The sequence below is a fragment of the Armigeres subalbatus genome, chromosome 3, assembly GCF_024139115.2.
Source record: "Armigeres subalbatus isolate Guangzhou_Male chromosome 3, GZ_Asu_2, whole genome shotgun sequence".
Classification (NCBI taxonomy): domain Eukaryota; kingdom Metazoa; phylum Arthropoda; class Insecta; order Diptera; family Culicidae; genus Armigeres; species Armigeres subalbatus.
The window spans coordinates 181488262-181504726 of NC_085141.1; the positions used below are offsets into that span (position 1 = coordinate 181488262).

At 38.0% G+C, this 16465-nt stretch overlaps 1 pseudogene; it reads left to right on the top strand.

The window, feature by feature from the left end:
* The first annotated feature begins 3332 nt into the window (after positions 1-3332).
* LOC134219189 (uncharacterized) lies at positions 3333-4177 on the top strand (annotated as a pseudogene).
* Positions 4178-16465: the final 12288 nt, after the last annotated feature.

A 16465-nucleotide genomic window follows, 5' to 3' on the forward strand; every position in this document is an offset into this window, starting at 1 on the left:
AAATGGTTCTCGACAACGATCCGACGGGCACAAGAAGGCGAGGTGCGCAGCGGGCAAGGTGGATCGATCAGGTGGAAGATGACTTGCGGACCCTCCGTAGACTGCGTGGTTGGCGACGTGTAGCCATGGACCGAGCCGAATGGAGAAGACTCTTATATACCGCACAGGCCACTTCGGCCTTAGTCTGAATAAATAAAAAATAATATAGTAGACCTCTTCATGTTTTGAAAAAGTATCAAAAATTCAACCGGTCAGCCCAGAATCACAATTCTTATGCTAAAATAAGCCTCCTCTCAAATTTTCAGCTAATTCGGATAAAATTTCGAGGTGGCTCAAGTCGATTTAGTGTTTTAGGCTATTTTCAATTTTGATAAAAATCTAACGAGAGATATAAATGCCGAAAACCATCGCAACAACCTCTATATGGAAGTTTTTGGTGTGCTCTACAAGTCTTGTGAACATTGCGATTTGTTCCGTTCACGTTTTGACCATGTTAAAGTGATTTTCAAGCTTTAAAGTGCATAAAAACACTCTTCCCCCTTAAAGTCGTTGTTCTACAAAATTCTTGAATTTATGACAAATCATTGCTAATTTATTATATTTATTTTCTTCTTTTTTTCCTGGACATTTGATTAATATAACTGCTAATGTCCGTTTTACCGTAAAATTCTTAAAAATCAGAAGATGAACATTTATCATACATTTGTACGTTGGGATTTCGTCAAACAAGTTGTTCGAACAAAGAAGCTTTAATTTCACTTGTTACTGCGACGCACTAAATGGTAAAAGCATACAGACATATGATGAAATAAACCAAATTTGGAAGTCGTTTGTTGTTAGCATCAAATATCATATAATTTTATTTATGTTTTGTTCGAATAATTAGTTTAAGGAAATCCTAGCGTGCAAATTTATGACAAATGTTCAGCTTCTGATTTTTGAGAATTTAACGGTAAATCGGACATTAGAAGTTATATTACTCAAATGTCCAGGGAAAAAAGTGGAAAATAAATATTTTAAATTAGCAATGATTTCTCATAAATTCAAGAATTTTGTAGAACAACGACTTTAAGGGGGAAGAGTGTTTTTATGCACTTTAAAGCTTAAAAATCACTTTAACATGGCCAAAACGTGAACGGAACGAATCGCAATGTTCACAAGACTTGCAGAGCACACCAAAAACTTCCATATAGAGGTTGTTGCGATGGTTTTCGGCGTTTATATCTCTCGTTAGATTTTTATCAAAATTGAAAATAGCCCAAAAACACTAAATCGACTTGAGCCACCTCGAAATTTTATCCGAATTAGCTGAAAATTTGAGAGGAGGCTTATTTCATTAAGTAATTCATTGTGCACTTAAATAATATTTGAAGTTGTATTCGGTTTTTTGCAATTTACTTAGTTTGAAAAATACATTATAATTAGCATTGTGACGTTTACATTGTAAATTATTGTAAAATTGTAAAAAAATATGATTATTAAAGTCTTGGGCTTTAAAGTTGTGTATTACATAATTGTTAATTACCTTATTACTCTTTCAGTACCACAGCAATTGTAACTTGTACATTTATATTTGTTTTTCTTTTATATATAGACCGCTGGAGATATCGAACGTAGGATCGAAAATCGTTTGGAATTTTTAAAAGAGACTTTCGGTCAAAAGAACCTACAACCGCAGATCGTCGCCGTCGGGCCTGAAAGGTCTGGCATTCTCGTCATCCTGGGAGGCGCAGAGTACAAAGCGAACGATATTCTCCACGCTATCTGTATATGTATGCACATAACGTATGTACTTAACCTAGAGTACACGCCGGATTGCAAACCGGTATGGTTGTTCGTTCAAGTGTACTTATTTAAAATTCAAGCTTCAATATTGGAGCTCCCTAAAAGTACACGAGATATGCTAAAATCTATTGACAACTAGCTGACCCGGCATGTACTAACACGAACCGTATCTTTAGTATTTTACGACTCCATAATTCACACGTGATTTCAAGTTATTCATCATTTATATAAGAAGAGAGAGAAATGATTTAAATTTGTTTTTTTATAAATAACACTGTATTAAAAGCCAGTATCGTTTTTTTTATTTTGGCCTACATCTTCTCCATTCGCGTTTGTACGTAGCACTTTTTATTCGAAGCCGTTTTGTAGATGGTCAGTTTAGAGTATCAATCGTCTAGAGAACGTCACTGAGACTCGAACTACGCACATCACATGTAGCAAACAAACTATCATTTATTTATTTTGCACTTGCTGGCGCCATGCTTTATTAAATCCCGTTTTCCTATCTATGAGACCATAATAAAGTGTTCTTTTATGACCCTACCAAAAGTGTTAATTTCTATTTTGTCCCTATCAAAGAATCCACAGAAAATCAAAGGATTTTCAGATGGGGTTTGATTTTTTTTTCATAATGTTGACCCAGAATTTAACAATTTCCTACCGCGAAAGAAAACTAGGTGTATAAGGTAGATTTACGGTAAAATAACAGGAATATTGAAGTTCGACGATGCATTCTACGATCTACGCATGGCTTATGCTTATTTGTTGGTATAATTCAGCGATTTTTTAAAGGTACATTTGTGAATATTACCAATTATTATAGATATTGTTAAAATAATGTACGGAAAGTGAGGATCAAGAATATTCTTCATGACGTAGTCAATAAATCCAACAAGAAATTTAGAAGCGCATGCATATATACAATATTTTATTACTGCATTCATGGAAAATATCGCAGGATCATGAAACAAGTTCATGGTTTCATGTATTATGATTCATGGTCTAGGGAGAAAACGTCTGATATCATGAACTATGCGTACTAATTCCATGAATATGTTTCCCAGTTTCATGAATCTTATTCATGATTTTAGGTCACATAATTCATGATTTCATGAATCTTGTTTATGTCCAATGTCAAGAGACAAAACATAACGCATACATAGACAGCGTTACGAAGGAAAGAATCATGAATATAATTCATGGTGTATTTTCATAACATGAAAACACTGCGGATTCCTGAAATCATGAATCATTTCCTCATTTCGGGGAACGGATTTTTACCCTTATACAAGATGCGAGTTCGAAAGCGATTAGTTTGGTTATCGAATTTAAAAGTTTGCGCCTCAAAATTTGTACATAAACATATTTCAACAGAAAAACTGCGAGAAATCAAAAATCAGATGCTGGTTTTCGATCAAAATAATCGATTCATAAAATGTGGGAAGAGAACATTTCCGCCACAGTTTTTGAATCGAGTTGCTTTTGATATTACCAGTAATGGAAAACGGAACATTAATACTAATATCTTCTCCAATTTCTACAAAAAGATGAAATCAAAAAGTGTTCATAAACAATATGATCCGGAAGTTCTTGAGCGTGCCGTTGATATGGCAATAGAAATAAAAAGCGTGCGTAGCGCAGCAAAGGCATTTAATGTGCCCAATTCAATATTGCTACGCCGGATCAAAAATAAACAGCTTAGAAAAACAGGTCCTAAAACAGTGCTTAATCCAGAAGAAGAAACGCGTCTAGTTAATTGGACACTGTACATGGCAAAAACGGGATTTCCTGTCAGTGCAACCAATTTAACACATACAGTTGATGACTATACCAAAAAAAATCAGGAAGACTCGTCCAATTCCGAATTCCTTTCCCAGTAAGTAGCATAGTTCCTTTTTTGTTAGTTTATTTCATTATCTCATATAACTCTTATAGGTTAAAACTGGTGCCATCGATTCTTGGGAAGACATGCGAACATAAAGAGGAAATATGTTACAAATTTACCGAGAGCAGGTGCCACAGTGACAGAACAACAACTTCGGAATTGGTTCTCAGAAGTGGAGGCAACTCTGATAGAAGAGGACATAAATATGTCGATAATCGATAATAATAATAACTATTTACTACCAACCTCGGAGAATTCTTAACTTTGACGAATCGGGTTTCCAACTAGAGTCCAAAAAGTAAAAAAGCACTTTGTGGGAAAAATGCTGAAAATGCTTATTTGATTACCAACAACTCGGACAAAGAAGCATACACTGTGCTTTTCGGTTGTACTACAGCTGGCGAACTAGCTCCGCCAATGATTCTCTACCCAGGGCAAAGAATCAGTAAGGAGATGGTCGAAAATGTTCCAGCAGGATGGTCAGTAGGTGTTTCGGAAGAGGATTAGCACGGATCTTGCAACCTCTGGACAGGCTTTTTTCGGACCATTCAAGAAGATCTGGTCCAAAGCCATCAGACAACATCTTCTTGTCAACAACAATGCCAAAGTTACGAAAACCGTGTTTGGAAGATTTATTAAAACAGCCCTGGAAAATTTCACCAGTTCCAGAGAGTGTCTTCAAAAGGCCTTCATAATTTGCCTTTCTCTTTGGAATGTCAATGAAATCGACTTAACTCAGTTACCGACAAACGCTGGACAACCCTAGGTTCTAGGACCTGATAACAATAACACCCTATTCACCTATGAACCGGGGGTTCTCTCGGAGGTGTCTGATACAGTTGGAATAGGTTGAAATCGGACTTAAAAAAGATTAACTCTGCAGATTTACATCGAATAGGATGACGATTTGTGGTACGGACCACTGGAAGAGCTGGCACTCTTGGGAGGCACTTTTGGAAGCACATAAAGGACAAATCGGAAGGCTTGATGTATACGGAGCCTTTGAACCCTTTCCAAAGCATAACACTGGACTTCGTTGTGGATCAAAATGACTGTGAAATTCTGCCACTTGAGAAAATCGAAAACATTTCCCGTAAGTAATATAAGCGAAATTTGACATATGTTAATATTATTTTTAGTGTCATTATCTGGAAATCAAATCCCAGACACTGACACAATCACAAATTCTGAGGTGAATGTCGATATTGTTGATTTTTCTGTTGATGACTGCAACTCTCGTAAGTTCATTTTTCAAATATCTCATACCACAGCCGGCTTATCAAAGTTATTTACAGTAATCACTCGTGGTGTCGACGAATTATCAAAGGCGGGTCCATCTGGCTCTGGCGGAAGTGTATATAATCGTGTTGATGATACCATTCCCCACAGCTTGATGAATGCTACACGATCATCCGACTCTGAAAGATGTGCTAGTTCCAGTGAGGCAAACGCTTCCTTAGCCGATCAAGATATTGATGATCCATTCAAAGATGTTTTGGTGTGGCCTAAGGTCAACGAAAACATCGAAGGGAATAAACAAGAACACGTGCCCTCAGTTTCTACGAGCGCTAGATGACTGCAGTGATATAATAAAAAGAATTCTAAAAAGAAGCAGGAGGAAGATGCTAAGAAAGCACGAATTGAAAACCGTAAGTTGATCAAACAACAAAAGGAAGAGCAGACAAGAGAAAAGATTGAGAAAAAGTGGAAGAGTGATGAAATGAGAAAATCAAAGAATGCAGAAAAAGAGAATGCAAAAAAGGCTAGATTGGAGCAACAACTACATCGTAAGCGTGATAAATATTATTGCAAACTAAGGTCAACTGATAAGGAGAAGAAAAATACTCTAGCAAAAATTGAAATCCACTGAATTGATTAAATTTCTTCTGACCAGAGTCGGAAAACTTATTGATCCTGTTTTCAAAAGTAAGTGAATAATAATAAGCTATGTTTACATGGGTTAAAAAAAAATCAATAAAAGCGATTTTAATTCAAAGTATTACAAACATAAGGCCCTCCAAATATTTTCCCATCTGTTCCTTCAAACTTCGCCTCCCCATATCCATTGAAGAAGTCGAAAACTAGATAACGGAGTCACCAGTAGCCTTTCGAGCAAAGGCGTTGGATTGCCAACCCGAAAATGGCGAGTTCGATTCTCGTAACGGTCAACGATGTTTGTGTGCCATAGTGTATCCATTGTACTTGCCACACAATATACCTACTCAATAGGGTGTCCCAAAATTGGACCAAGTCTGGGATTTTGGGGGCTCAACCTTCAAATGAAAGCTTAGGGTATAACAAAAGAAAAATTGTTCTACGACAACTCTGGGAAATGACGTTTAGGGGTGGCCCCGACGCGTTTTATGAAAAAAGTGCATTTTTTATAGGTAACATCAAAAATACCGGTATATCGGAAAGAAATTCGACGAAACCCATCCATTTTATATTTTTTACATTTAACTTAGGGTCTATACTTTATGGTAAAACTTTGATACCGCATGTTTTAGCTCTATATATTTTTTACTGATGCTTTAAATGCCCAAAAATGATGAATTTTTCTTAATATTTTTTTATTAATGCATCCAAAACGGGTATCCATCATAATGCTTTTGAAACTAGATATACATAGAAAGATGGGGAATTTCATAACAAACTTCACATGATCGTTCTTGCAAAAAATCAAGATGGTCACAAAACAACAAATTTCCATGTTATCGAGAAACATTGCACAGCTCGACAAACCATGACACGAAAACTGAACCTACCTATGGGTAGTTTTGAAACCATATTCATCAATCTATTTGAGCACTCACCCAGACTAACTGAACAATTTGTAGTCAGTCATGTTACTGCTGGTCCATCGTTGGGTTTCCATTGTAACACTCAAATAAGTATTAAAATCAATTTTATGCAACTCATATGAATACTATAGGGTAGTGAGCTAATTCCCGTCGTAGTAGGTAGTGCTTGGTTTTCAAATCTAATTTATACGCCAGCCCAACTACTTACTCTAACTAAGTTGTATGTAACACGTATTTTAGAGTTCCTAGTTTTCATTGTGTACTATTAGCGCATTGAACAAATCATAGTTTATTGAGAATCGGCAATCAAAAATACCCTTCAAATTTTTCAAATTTGTCTTATGAAAATCTGTTTACGTCCATCAGAATTTTCATTCGTCCAGTCTAAAACTCGATGGATTGCTGTCAAATAAATCTGTTGGTATTGGTGTGCGATTTCTACAAGTACACCAAATTAGTTTTTTATGCGGTATCATACCGTGATAAATAAAAATAACTTAAATTCAATTAATATTGGCCTGTTCTGAATATGATATGTGTACATTGTGAAACATTGAATAGAATATGTGTACGGAGGATGTTCGCGGCTATCCAAGAAATACCTGAAGTGGAGGTCTTCAGATCTACACGCGTATCCAATGATCTACAGGCCTGTTTTGTAAATGTAATGTACCCATTGTAGTACATATAACAGAATCTGCGTATGGAAGACGTTCGCGGTTATCCAAGAAATACCTGAAGTGGAGGTCTTCAGATCTACACGCGTATCCAATGATCCACAGGCCTGTTTTGTAAATGTAATATACCCATTGTGGTACATATAACAGAATCTGCGTATGGAAGACGTTCGCGGTTATCCAAGAAATACCGGAAGTGAAAGCCTTCAGATCTACACGCGTAGCCAATGATCTACAGGCCTATTTTGTGAATGTAATGTACCCATTGTGGTACATATAACAGAATCTGCGTATCGAAGACGTTCGCGGTTATCCAAGAAATACCTGAAGTGGAGGTCTTCAGATCTACACGCGTATCCAATGATCTACAGGCCTGTTTTGTAAATGTAATATACCCATTGTGGTACATATAACAGAATCTGCGTATGGAAGATCTTCACGGTTATCCAAGAAATCCCTGAAGTGAAGGCCTTCAGGTCTACACGCGTAACCAATGATCTACAGGCCTGTTTTGTAAATGTAATATACCCATTGTGGTACATATGATAGAATCTGCGTATGGAAGATCTTCACGGTTATCCAAGAAATCCCTGAAGTGAAGGCCTTCATGTCTACACGCGTAACCAATGATCTACAGGCCTGTTTTGTAAATGTAATATACCTATTGTAGTACATATTACAGAATCTGCGTATGGAAGACGTTCGCGGTTATCCAAGAAATACCGGAAGTGCAGGCCTTCAGATCTACACGCGTAACCAATGATCTACAGGCCTATTTTGTTAATGTAATGTACCCATTGTGGTACATATAACAGAATCTGCGTATCGAAGACGATCGCGGTTATCCAAGAAATACCTGAAGTGGAGGTCCTCAGATCTACACGCGTATCCAATGATCTACAGGCCTGTTTTGTAAAAATATTATACCCATTGTGGTACATATAACAGAATCTGCGTATGGAAGATCTTCACGGTTATCCAAGAAATCCCTGAAATGAAGGCCTTCAGGTCTACACGCGTAACCAATGATCTACAGGCCTGTTTTGTAAATGTAATGTACCCATTGTAGTACATATAACAGAATCTGCGTATGGAAGACGTTCGCGGTTATCCAAGAAATACCGGAAGTGGAGTCCTTCAGATCTACACACGTAACCAATGAACTGCAGGCTTTTTTTGTAAACGTAATATACCCATTGTGGTACATATGATAGAATCTGCATATGGAAGATCTTCACGGTTATCCAAAAAATCCCTGAAGTGAAGGCCTTCAGGTCTACACGCGTAACCAATGATCTACAGGCCTGTTTTGTTAATGTCATGTACCCATTGTGGTACATTCAACCGAATGTACCACAATGGGTACGACCAAGAACATATGCAGTGAACGCATTCTGGTCTTTGTACTACAGAGAGCATGTACCATATTTGAAACCGGAAAAGTGATCTTCAGTATGGAAGACTTTCGCGGTCCAAGAAATACCTGAAGTGGAGGCCTTCAGATCTACACGCGTAACCAATGATCTACAGGCCTGTTTTGTAAATGTAATATATCCATTGTGGTACATATGATAGAATCTGCGTATGGAAGATCTTCACGGTTATCCAAGAAATCCCTGAAGTGAAGGCCTTTAGGTTTACACGCGTAACCAATGATCTACAGGCCTGCTTTGTAAATGTAATGTACTCATTGTAGTATATATGACAAAATCTGCGTATGGAAGACGTTCGCGATTATCCAAGAAATACCGGAAGTGAAGGCCTTTAGATCTACACGCGTAACCAATGATCTACAGGCCTGTTTTGTAAATGCAATATACCCATTGTGGTACATATGATAAAATCTGCGTATGTAAGATCTTTACGGTTATCCACAAAATACCTGAAGTGAATGCCTTCAGGTCTACACGCGTAACCAATGATCTAAAGGCTTGTTTTTAAAATGTTATGTACCCATTGTAGTACATATAACAGAATCTGCGTATGGAAGACGTTCGCGGTTATCCAAGAAATACCTGAAGTGGAGGCCTTGAGATCTACATGCATAACCAATGATCTACAAGATGGTTTTGTAAATGTAAGGTCCCTTTAATATCGACTCATGGAGGTTTCACAGTAACAGAATCTGCGTATGAAAGCCGTTCGCGGATATCCAAGAAATACCTGAAGTGGATCATTTCAGATCGACACGCGTAACCAACGATCTTAAGGCCTGTTTTGAATATATCTCGCTTAACTTTTCAAAAGGACCTAAGTAACATTTTTTTCATGAATTAATTTGAGTACTGCAATCAAAATCTTTCATGTTATTCTGTTGATTGCGCTATTCAAATTAATTCATGAAAAAAATGTTACTTAGGTCCTTTTGAAAAGTTAAGCGAGATATAATGTACCCATTATTTTTGCCTTTCTCGTACAACAAAGTTGTACCGAAAGGCTATCATTTCACTCCAAGAACGAACTTTTTATAGAAGGCCCGGAGACCCATAGTGTTATATACGAATCAACTCAGCTCAACGAACTGTATGCATGTGTGTATGTGTGTGTATGTGTCTGCACAAAAGCTAAGAAAAACATTAGACAACTTTTCTTATAGTAATCCTTAGCCGATTTTCTCGCAACAGGTTTTATTCGATAGAAGGCAAAGCCTAGTTGATCGCGTTTGAAAGTTATTACGAAAATGGTACATTGAACCGAGCCATATAAGCGACATATAAGGTTGGTGTCTTGACTAAATTCGAGAAAGGCAGTATCACTATTCGGTGAACTAAGTTGGTTTTTTTTTCTTTGAGGTTCAACAATGATGTCACAGGTTTTAGGGGGGGAGGGGTTTTCTAGGATTTTGTGACACTGCATATACAAGGTATACAGAAAACGTGACAGAAGAGGAAGGGGGGGGTCTAGAAATCTCAAAAAATAGTGGACGTCATATTTGAATCATCCCTTTATTTGTGTGTTTTTACCCTTCTTACACCCTAAGAAGGGTATAAAGATCGCTTGAAAAACCGACTTTTTATCCGAGGCTCGGAGACCCAAGTCGTATATACCAATCAACTCAGCTCGACGAACTGAGCACATGTATGTATGTGTGTGTGTGTGCGTGTGTGCGTGTGTGCGTATGTGTGTGCGTTACAAAAATCTCACATCAAGATCTCAGCCGTCCGTGGACCGATTTGCACGATTTTAACACTAAACGAATGCTATGACTTTGTCATTGTACGAGTTCAATTTTTTTTGCAATCGGACATTTAGTTCCAGAGATATGTGAGAAATACGAACATGAAGTGCATTTTCAGAAAACTAACATAATAATGTCACATGAATATCTCAGCCGTCTGTAAACCAATTAGCATGATTTTATCTTTAAACAAAAGCTATGACTTTGCCATTGAACCCATTGTATTTTGTTTTTGCAATTAGACATTGGGTTCCGGAGATATCTCTGAAATATGAACATAAAGCATTAGACGTATCAACTTCACACATTGGTAAAATATGTCCCATCAAAATCTCAGTCGTCCTTGGACCGATTTGTGCGATTTTATCTTTAAACGAAAGCTATTTTCATGTCATTGGACCCATTAATTTTTTTCTGCAATCGGAAATTCGGTTTCAGAGATATCTGTGAAATACGAATATGAGACATATTTTCAGACTACTAATGAAAAATTGTCACACCAATATCTCAGCCGTCTATGACCCGATTTGAACTCTTTCGGGCTTAAACAGAAGCTGTAATATTGCCATTTAAGGCGGCAAATCAAATCTGCAGCCTTTTTGTATTTTTTAAAAATTGTTAAATTTTCAGAAATATCCCTTTTTACCCTTCTTACACCCTAAGAAGGGTATAAAGATCGCTTGAAAAACCGACTTTTTATCCTGAGTCTGCAGTCCTGCAGTCTTTTTGTATTTTTTAAAAATTGGCCAATTTCCAGAAATATCCCTTTTTTTATTTTGAAATCGATAAAAGCATGATAATATCAGTTATTTTATATTCAATTGAAGGTCATATGCATAGAAATTGTAATATGAACTGGGCACACACAACCATTCAAAAGTGTAAGAAGGGTTGCGTTCACTGTAGGTGGATTAAATCGGGTTTTTAAGTTTAACATCAAGTTCAACACAAATGTATTCAATATGAAGAGAGCATGAACCATATTTGAAATCGGAACATTGATCTTCAGCTACGCGTGTAGATCAAATTGCCTTACTCCAGGGATTTCTTGAATGACCAAGAACATATGCTGTGAGGGCATTCTGTTATTCGTACTACAGAGAACATGTACCATATTTGAAACCGGAAAATTGATCATCAGCTACGCGTGTAGATCGAAAGGCCTTACTCCAGGGATTTCTTGGATGACCAAGAACATATGCTGTGAACGCATTCTGTTCTTTGTACTACAGATAGCATGTACCATATTTGAAACCGGAAAATTGATCTTCAGTTACGCGTGTAGATCGAAAGGCCTTACTCCAGGGATTTCTTGGATGACCAAGAACATATGCAGTGAACGCATTCTGTTCTTTGTACTTCAGAGAGCATGTACCACATTTGAAACCGGAAAATTGATCTTCAGTTACGCGTGTAGATCGAAAGGCCTTACGTCAGGGATTTCTTGGATGACCAAGAACATATGCTGTGAACGCATTCTGTTCTTTGTACTATAGAGAGCATGTACCATATTTGAAACCGGAAAATTGATCTTCAGTTACGCGTGTAGATCGAAAGGCCTTACTCCACGGATTTCTTGGATGACCAAGAACATATGCTGTGAACGCATTCTGTTCTTTGTACTACAGAGAGCATGTACCATATTTGAAACCGGAAAATTGATCTTCAGTTACGCATGTAGATCGAAAGGCCTTACTCCAGGGATTTCTTGGATGACCAAGAACATATGCAGTGAACGCATACTGGTCTTTGTACTACAGAGAGCATGTACCATATTTGAAACCGGAAAATTGATTTTTAGTTACGCGTGTAGATCGAAAGGCCTTACTCCAGGGATTTCTTGGTTGACCAAGAACATATGATGTGAACGCATTCTGTTCTTTGTACTAAAGAGAGCATGTACCATATTTGAAACCGGAAAATTGATCTTCAGTTACGCGTGTAGATCGAAAGGCCTTACTCCAGGGATTTCTTGGATGACCAAGAACATATGCTGTGAATGCATTCTGTTCTTTGTACTACAGAGAGCATGTACCATATTTGAAACCGGAAAATTGATCTTCAGTTACGCGTGTAGATCGAAAGGCCTTACTCCAGGGATTTCTTGGATGACCAAGAACATATGCTGTGAACGCATTCAGTTCTTTGTACTACAGAGAGCATGTACCATATTTGAAACCGGAAAATTGATCTTCAGTTATGCGTGTAGATCGAAAGGCCTTACTCCAGGGATTTCTTGGATGACCAAGAACATATGCAGTGAACGCATTCTGTTCTTTGTACTACAGAGAGCATGTACCATATTTGAAACTGGAAAAGTGATCTTCAGTTACACGTGTAGATCGAAAGGCCTTACTCCAGGGATTTCTTGGATGACCAAGAACATATGCAGTGAACGCATTTTGTTCTTTGTACTACAGAGAGCATATACCATATTTGAAACCGGAAAATTGATCTTCAGTTACGCGTGTAGATCGAAAGGCCTTACTCCAGGGATTTCTTGGTTGACCAAGAACATATGCAGTGAACGCATTCTGTTCTTTGTACTTCAGAGAGCATGTACCACATTTGAAACCGGAAAATTGATCTTCAGGTACGCGTGTAGATCGAAAGGCCTTACTCCAGGGATTTCTTGGATGACCAAGAACATATGCAGTGAACGCATTCTGTTCTTTGTACTTCAGAGAGCATGTACCACATTTGAAACCGGAAAATTGATCTTCAGTTACGCGTGTAGATCGAAAGGCCTTACGTCAGGGATTTCTTGGATGACCAAGAACATATGCTGTGAACGCATTCTGTTCTTTGTACTATAGAGAGCATGTACCATATTTGAAACCGGAAAATTGATCTTCAGTTACGCGTGTAGATCGAAAGGCCTTACTCCAGGGATTTCTTGGATGACCAAGAACATATGCTGTGAACGCATTCTGTTCTTTGTACTACAGAGAGCATGTACCATATTTGAAACCGGAAAATTGATCTTCAGTTACGCATGTAGATCGAAAGGCCTTACTCCAGGGATTTCTTGAATGACCAAGAACATATGCAGTGAACGCATACTGGTCTTTGTACTACAGAGAGCATGTACCATATTTGAAACCGGAAAATTGATTTTTAGTTACGCGTGTAGATCGAAAGGCCTTACTCCAGGGATTTCTTGGTTGACCAAGAACATATGATGTGAATGCATTCTGTTCTTTGTACTACAGAGAGCATGTACCATATTTGAAACCGGAAAATTGATCTTCAGTTACGCGTGTAGATCGAAAGGCCTTACTCCAGGGATTTCTTGGATGACCAAGAACATATGCTGTGAACGCATTCAGTTCTTTGTACTACAGAGAGCATGTACCATATTTGAAACCGGAAAATTGATCTTCAGTTATGCGTGTAGATCGAAAGGCCTTACTCCAGGGATTTCTTGGATGACCAAGAACATATGCAGTGAACGCATTCTGTTCTTTGTACTACAGAGAGCATGTACCATATTTGAAACTGGAAAAGTGATCTTCAGTTACACGTGTAGATCGAAAGGCCTTACTCCAGGGATTTCTTGGATGACCAAGAACATATGCAGTGAACGCATTTTGTTCTTTGTACTACAGAGAGCATATACCATATTTGAAACCGGAAAATTGATCTTCAGTTACGCGTGTAGATCGAAAGGCCTTACTCCAGGGATTTCTTGGTTGACCAAGAACATATGCAGTGAACGCATTCTGTTCTTTGTACTTCAGAGAGCATGTACCACATTTGAAACCGGAAAATTGATCTTCAGTTACGCGTGTAGATCGAAAGGCCTTACTCCAGGGATTTCTTGGATGACCAAGAACATATGCAGTGAACGCATTCTGTTCTTTGTACTTCAGAGAGCATGTACCACATTTGAAACCGGAAAATTGATCTTCAGTTACGCGTGTAGATCGAAAGGCCTTACGTCAGGGATTTCTTGGATGACCAAGAACATATGCTGTGAACGCATTCTGTTCTTTGTACTACGTAGAGCATGTATCATATTTGAAACCGGAAAATTGATCTTCAGTTACGCGTGTAGATCGAAAGGCCTTACTCCAGGGATTTCTTGGATGACCAAGAACATATGCTGTGAACGCATTCTGTTCTTTGTACTACAGAGAGCATGTACCATATTTGAAACCGGAAAATTGATCTTCAGTTACGCATGTAGATCGAAAGGCCTTACTCCAGGGATTTCTTGGATGACCAAGAACATATGCAGTGAACGCATACTGGTCTTTGTACTACAGAGAGCATGTACCATATTTGAAACCGGAAAATTGATTTTTAGTTACGCGTGTAGATCGAAAGGCCTTACTCCAGGGATTTCTTGGTTGACCAAGAACATATTATGTGAACGCATTCTGTTCTTTGTACTAAAGAGAGCATGTACCATATTTGAAACCGGAAAATTGATCTTCAGTTACGCGTGTAGATCGAAAGGCCTTACTCCAGGGATTTCTTGGATGACCAAGAACATATGCTGTGAATGCATTCTGTTCTTTGTACTACAGAGAGCATGTACCATATTTGAAACCGGAAAATTGATCTTCAGTTACGCGTGTAGATCGAAAGGCCTTACTCCAGGGATTTCTTGGATGACCAAGAACATATGCTGTGAACGCATTCAGTTCTTTGTACTACAGAGAGCATGTACCATATTTGAAACCGGAAAATTGATCTTCAGTTATGCGTGTAGATCGAAAGGCCTTACTCAGGGGTTGTCTTGGATGACCAAGAACATATGCAGTGAACGCATTCTGTTCTTTGTACTACAGAGAGCATGTACCATATTTGAAACTGGAAAAGTTATCTTCAGTTACACGTGTAGATCGAAAGGCCTTACTCCAGGGATTTCTTGGATGACCAAGAACATATGCAGTGAACGCATTTTGTTCTTTGTACTACAGAGAGCATATACCATATTTGAAACCGGAAAATTGATCTTCAGTTACGCGTGTATATCGAAAGGCCTTACTCCAGGGATTTCTTGGATGACCAAGAACATATGCTGTGAATGCATTCTGTTTTTTGTACTACAGAGAGCATGTTCCATATTTGAAACCGGAAAATTGATTTTTAGTTACGCGTGTAGATCGAAAGGCCTTACTCCAGGGATTTCTTGGTTGACCAAGAACATATGATGTGAACGCATTCTGTTCTTTGTACTACAGAGAGCATGTACCATATTTGAAACCGAAAAATTGATCTTCAGTTACGCGTGTAGATCGAAAGGCCTTACTCCAGGGATTTCTTGGATGACCAAGAACATATGCAGTGAACGCATTCTGTTCTTTGTACTACAGAGAGCATGTACCATATTTGAAACCGGACCGGAGAATTGATCTTCAGTTACGCGTTTAGATCGAAAGGCCTTACTCCAGGGATTTCTTGGATGACCAAGAACATATGCTGTGAATGCATTCTGTTCTTTGTACTACAGAGAGCATGTTCCATATTTGAAACCGGAAAATTGATTTTTAGTTACGCGTGTAGATCGAAAGGCCTTACTCCAGGGATTTCTTGGTTGACCAAGAACATATGATGTGAACGCATTCTGTTCTTTGTACTACAGAGAGCATGTACCATATTTGAAACCGGAAAATTGATCATCTACGTATTCTTTCTCTGTACCACAAGGAGCATGTACCATACTTAAAACAGGACTGCAAATCTTTGTTCCTAAGCTCAAGCCATTTCTTGGATAACTGGACGACTTATATGTAACTTAATGCAGAATAACTATCATTTCGGTCAATTTTGAAAGTCAAACTTAAAAGTTTATTTTCGGTTCCAGTTAACAAAAATTTCCTATTGCAATCCCATTTCGACCGCATAAAAATGGTTTCGATTGTGCTGCCATTCAGTTAAATGCCTCAGTCTGTCAAACAACTAACACACATGCTTAACATGTACGTGGGTAGTGCTGCCAACAGATTTCTGTTATGAAATTATTTCTCCTGTTTCAAACTTTTGGAATAGTGGAAAATTTTAGTGTGAATGACGAGTGTGTATGAAAAATATTTATTTGGAAGACTTTTCTTTTATTACACTAGCGGAAAATAATTGAAAAACCCACTTTTATTGACTGCATGATGTATTATCAGATGTGTTACATAAT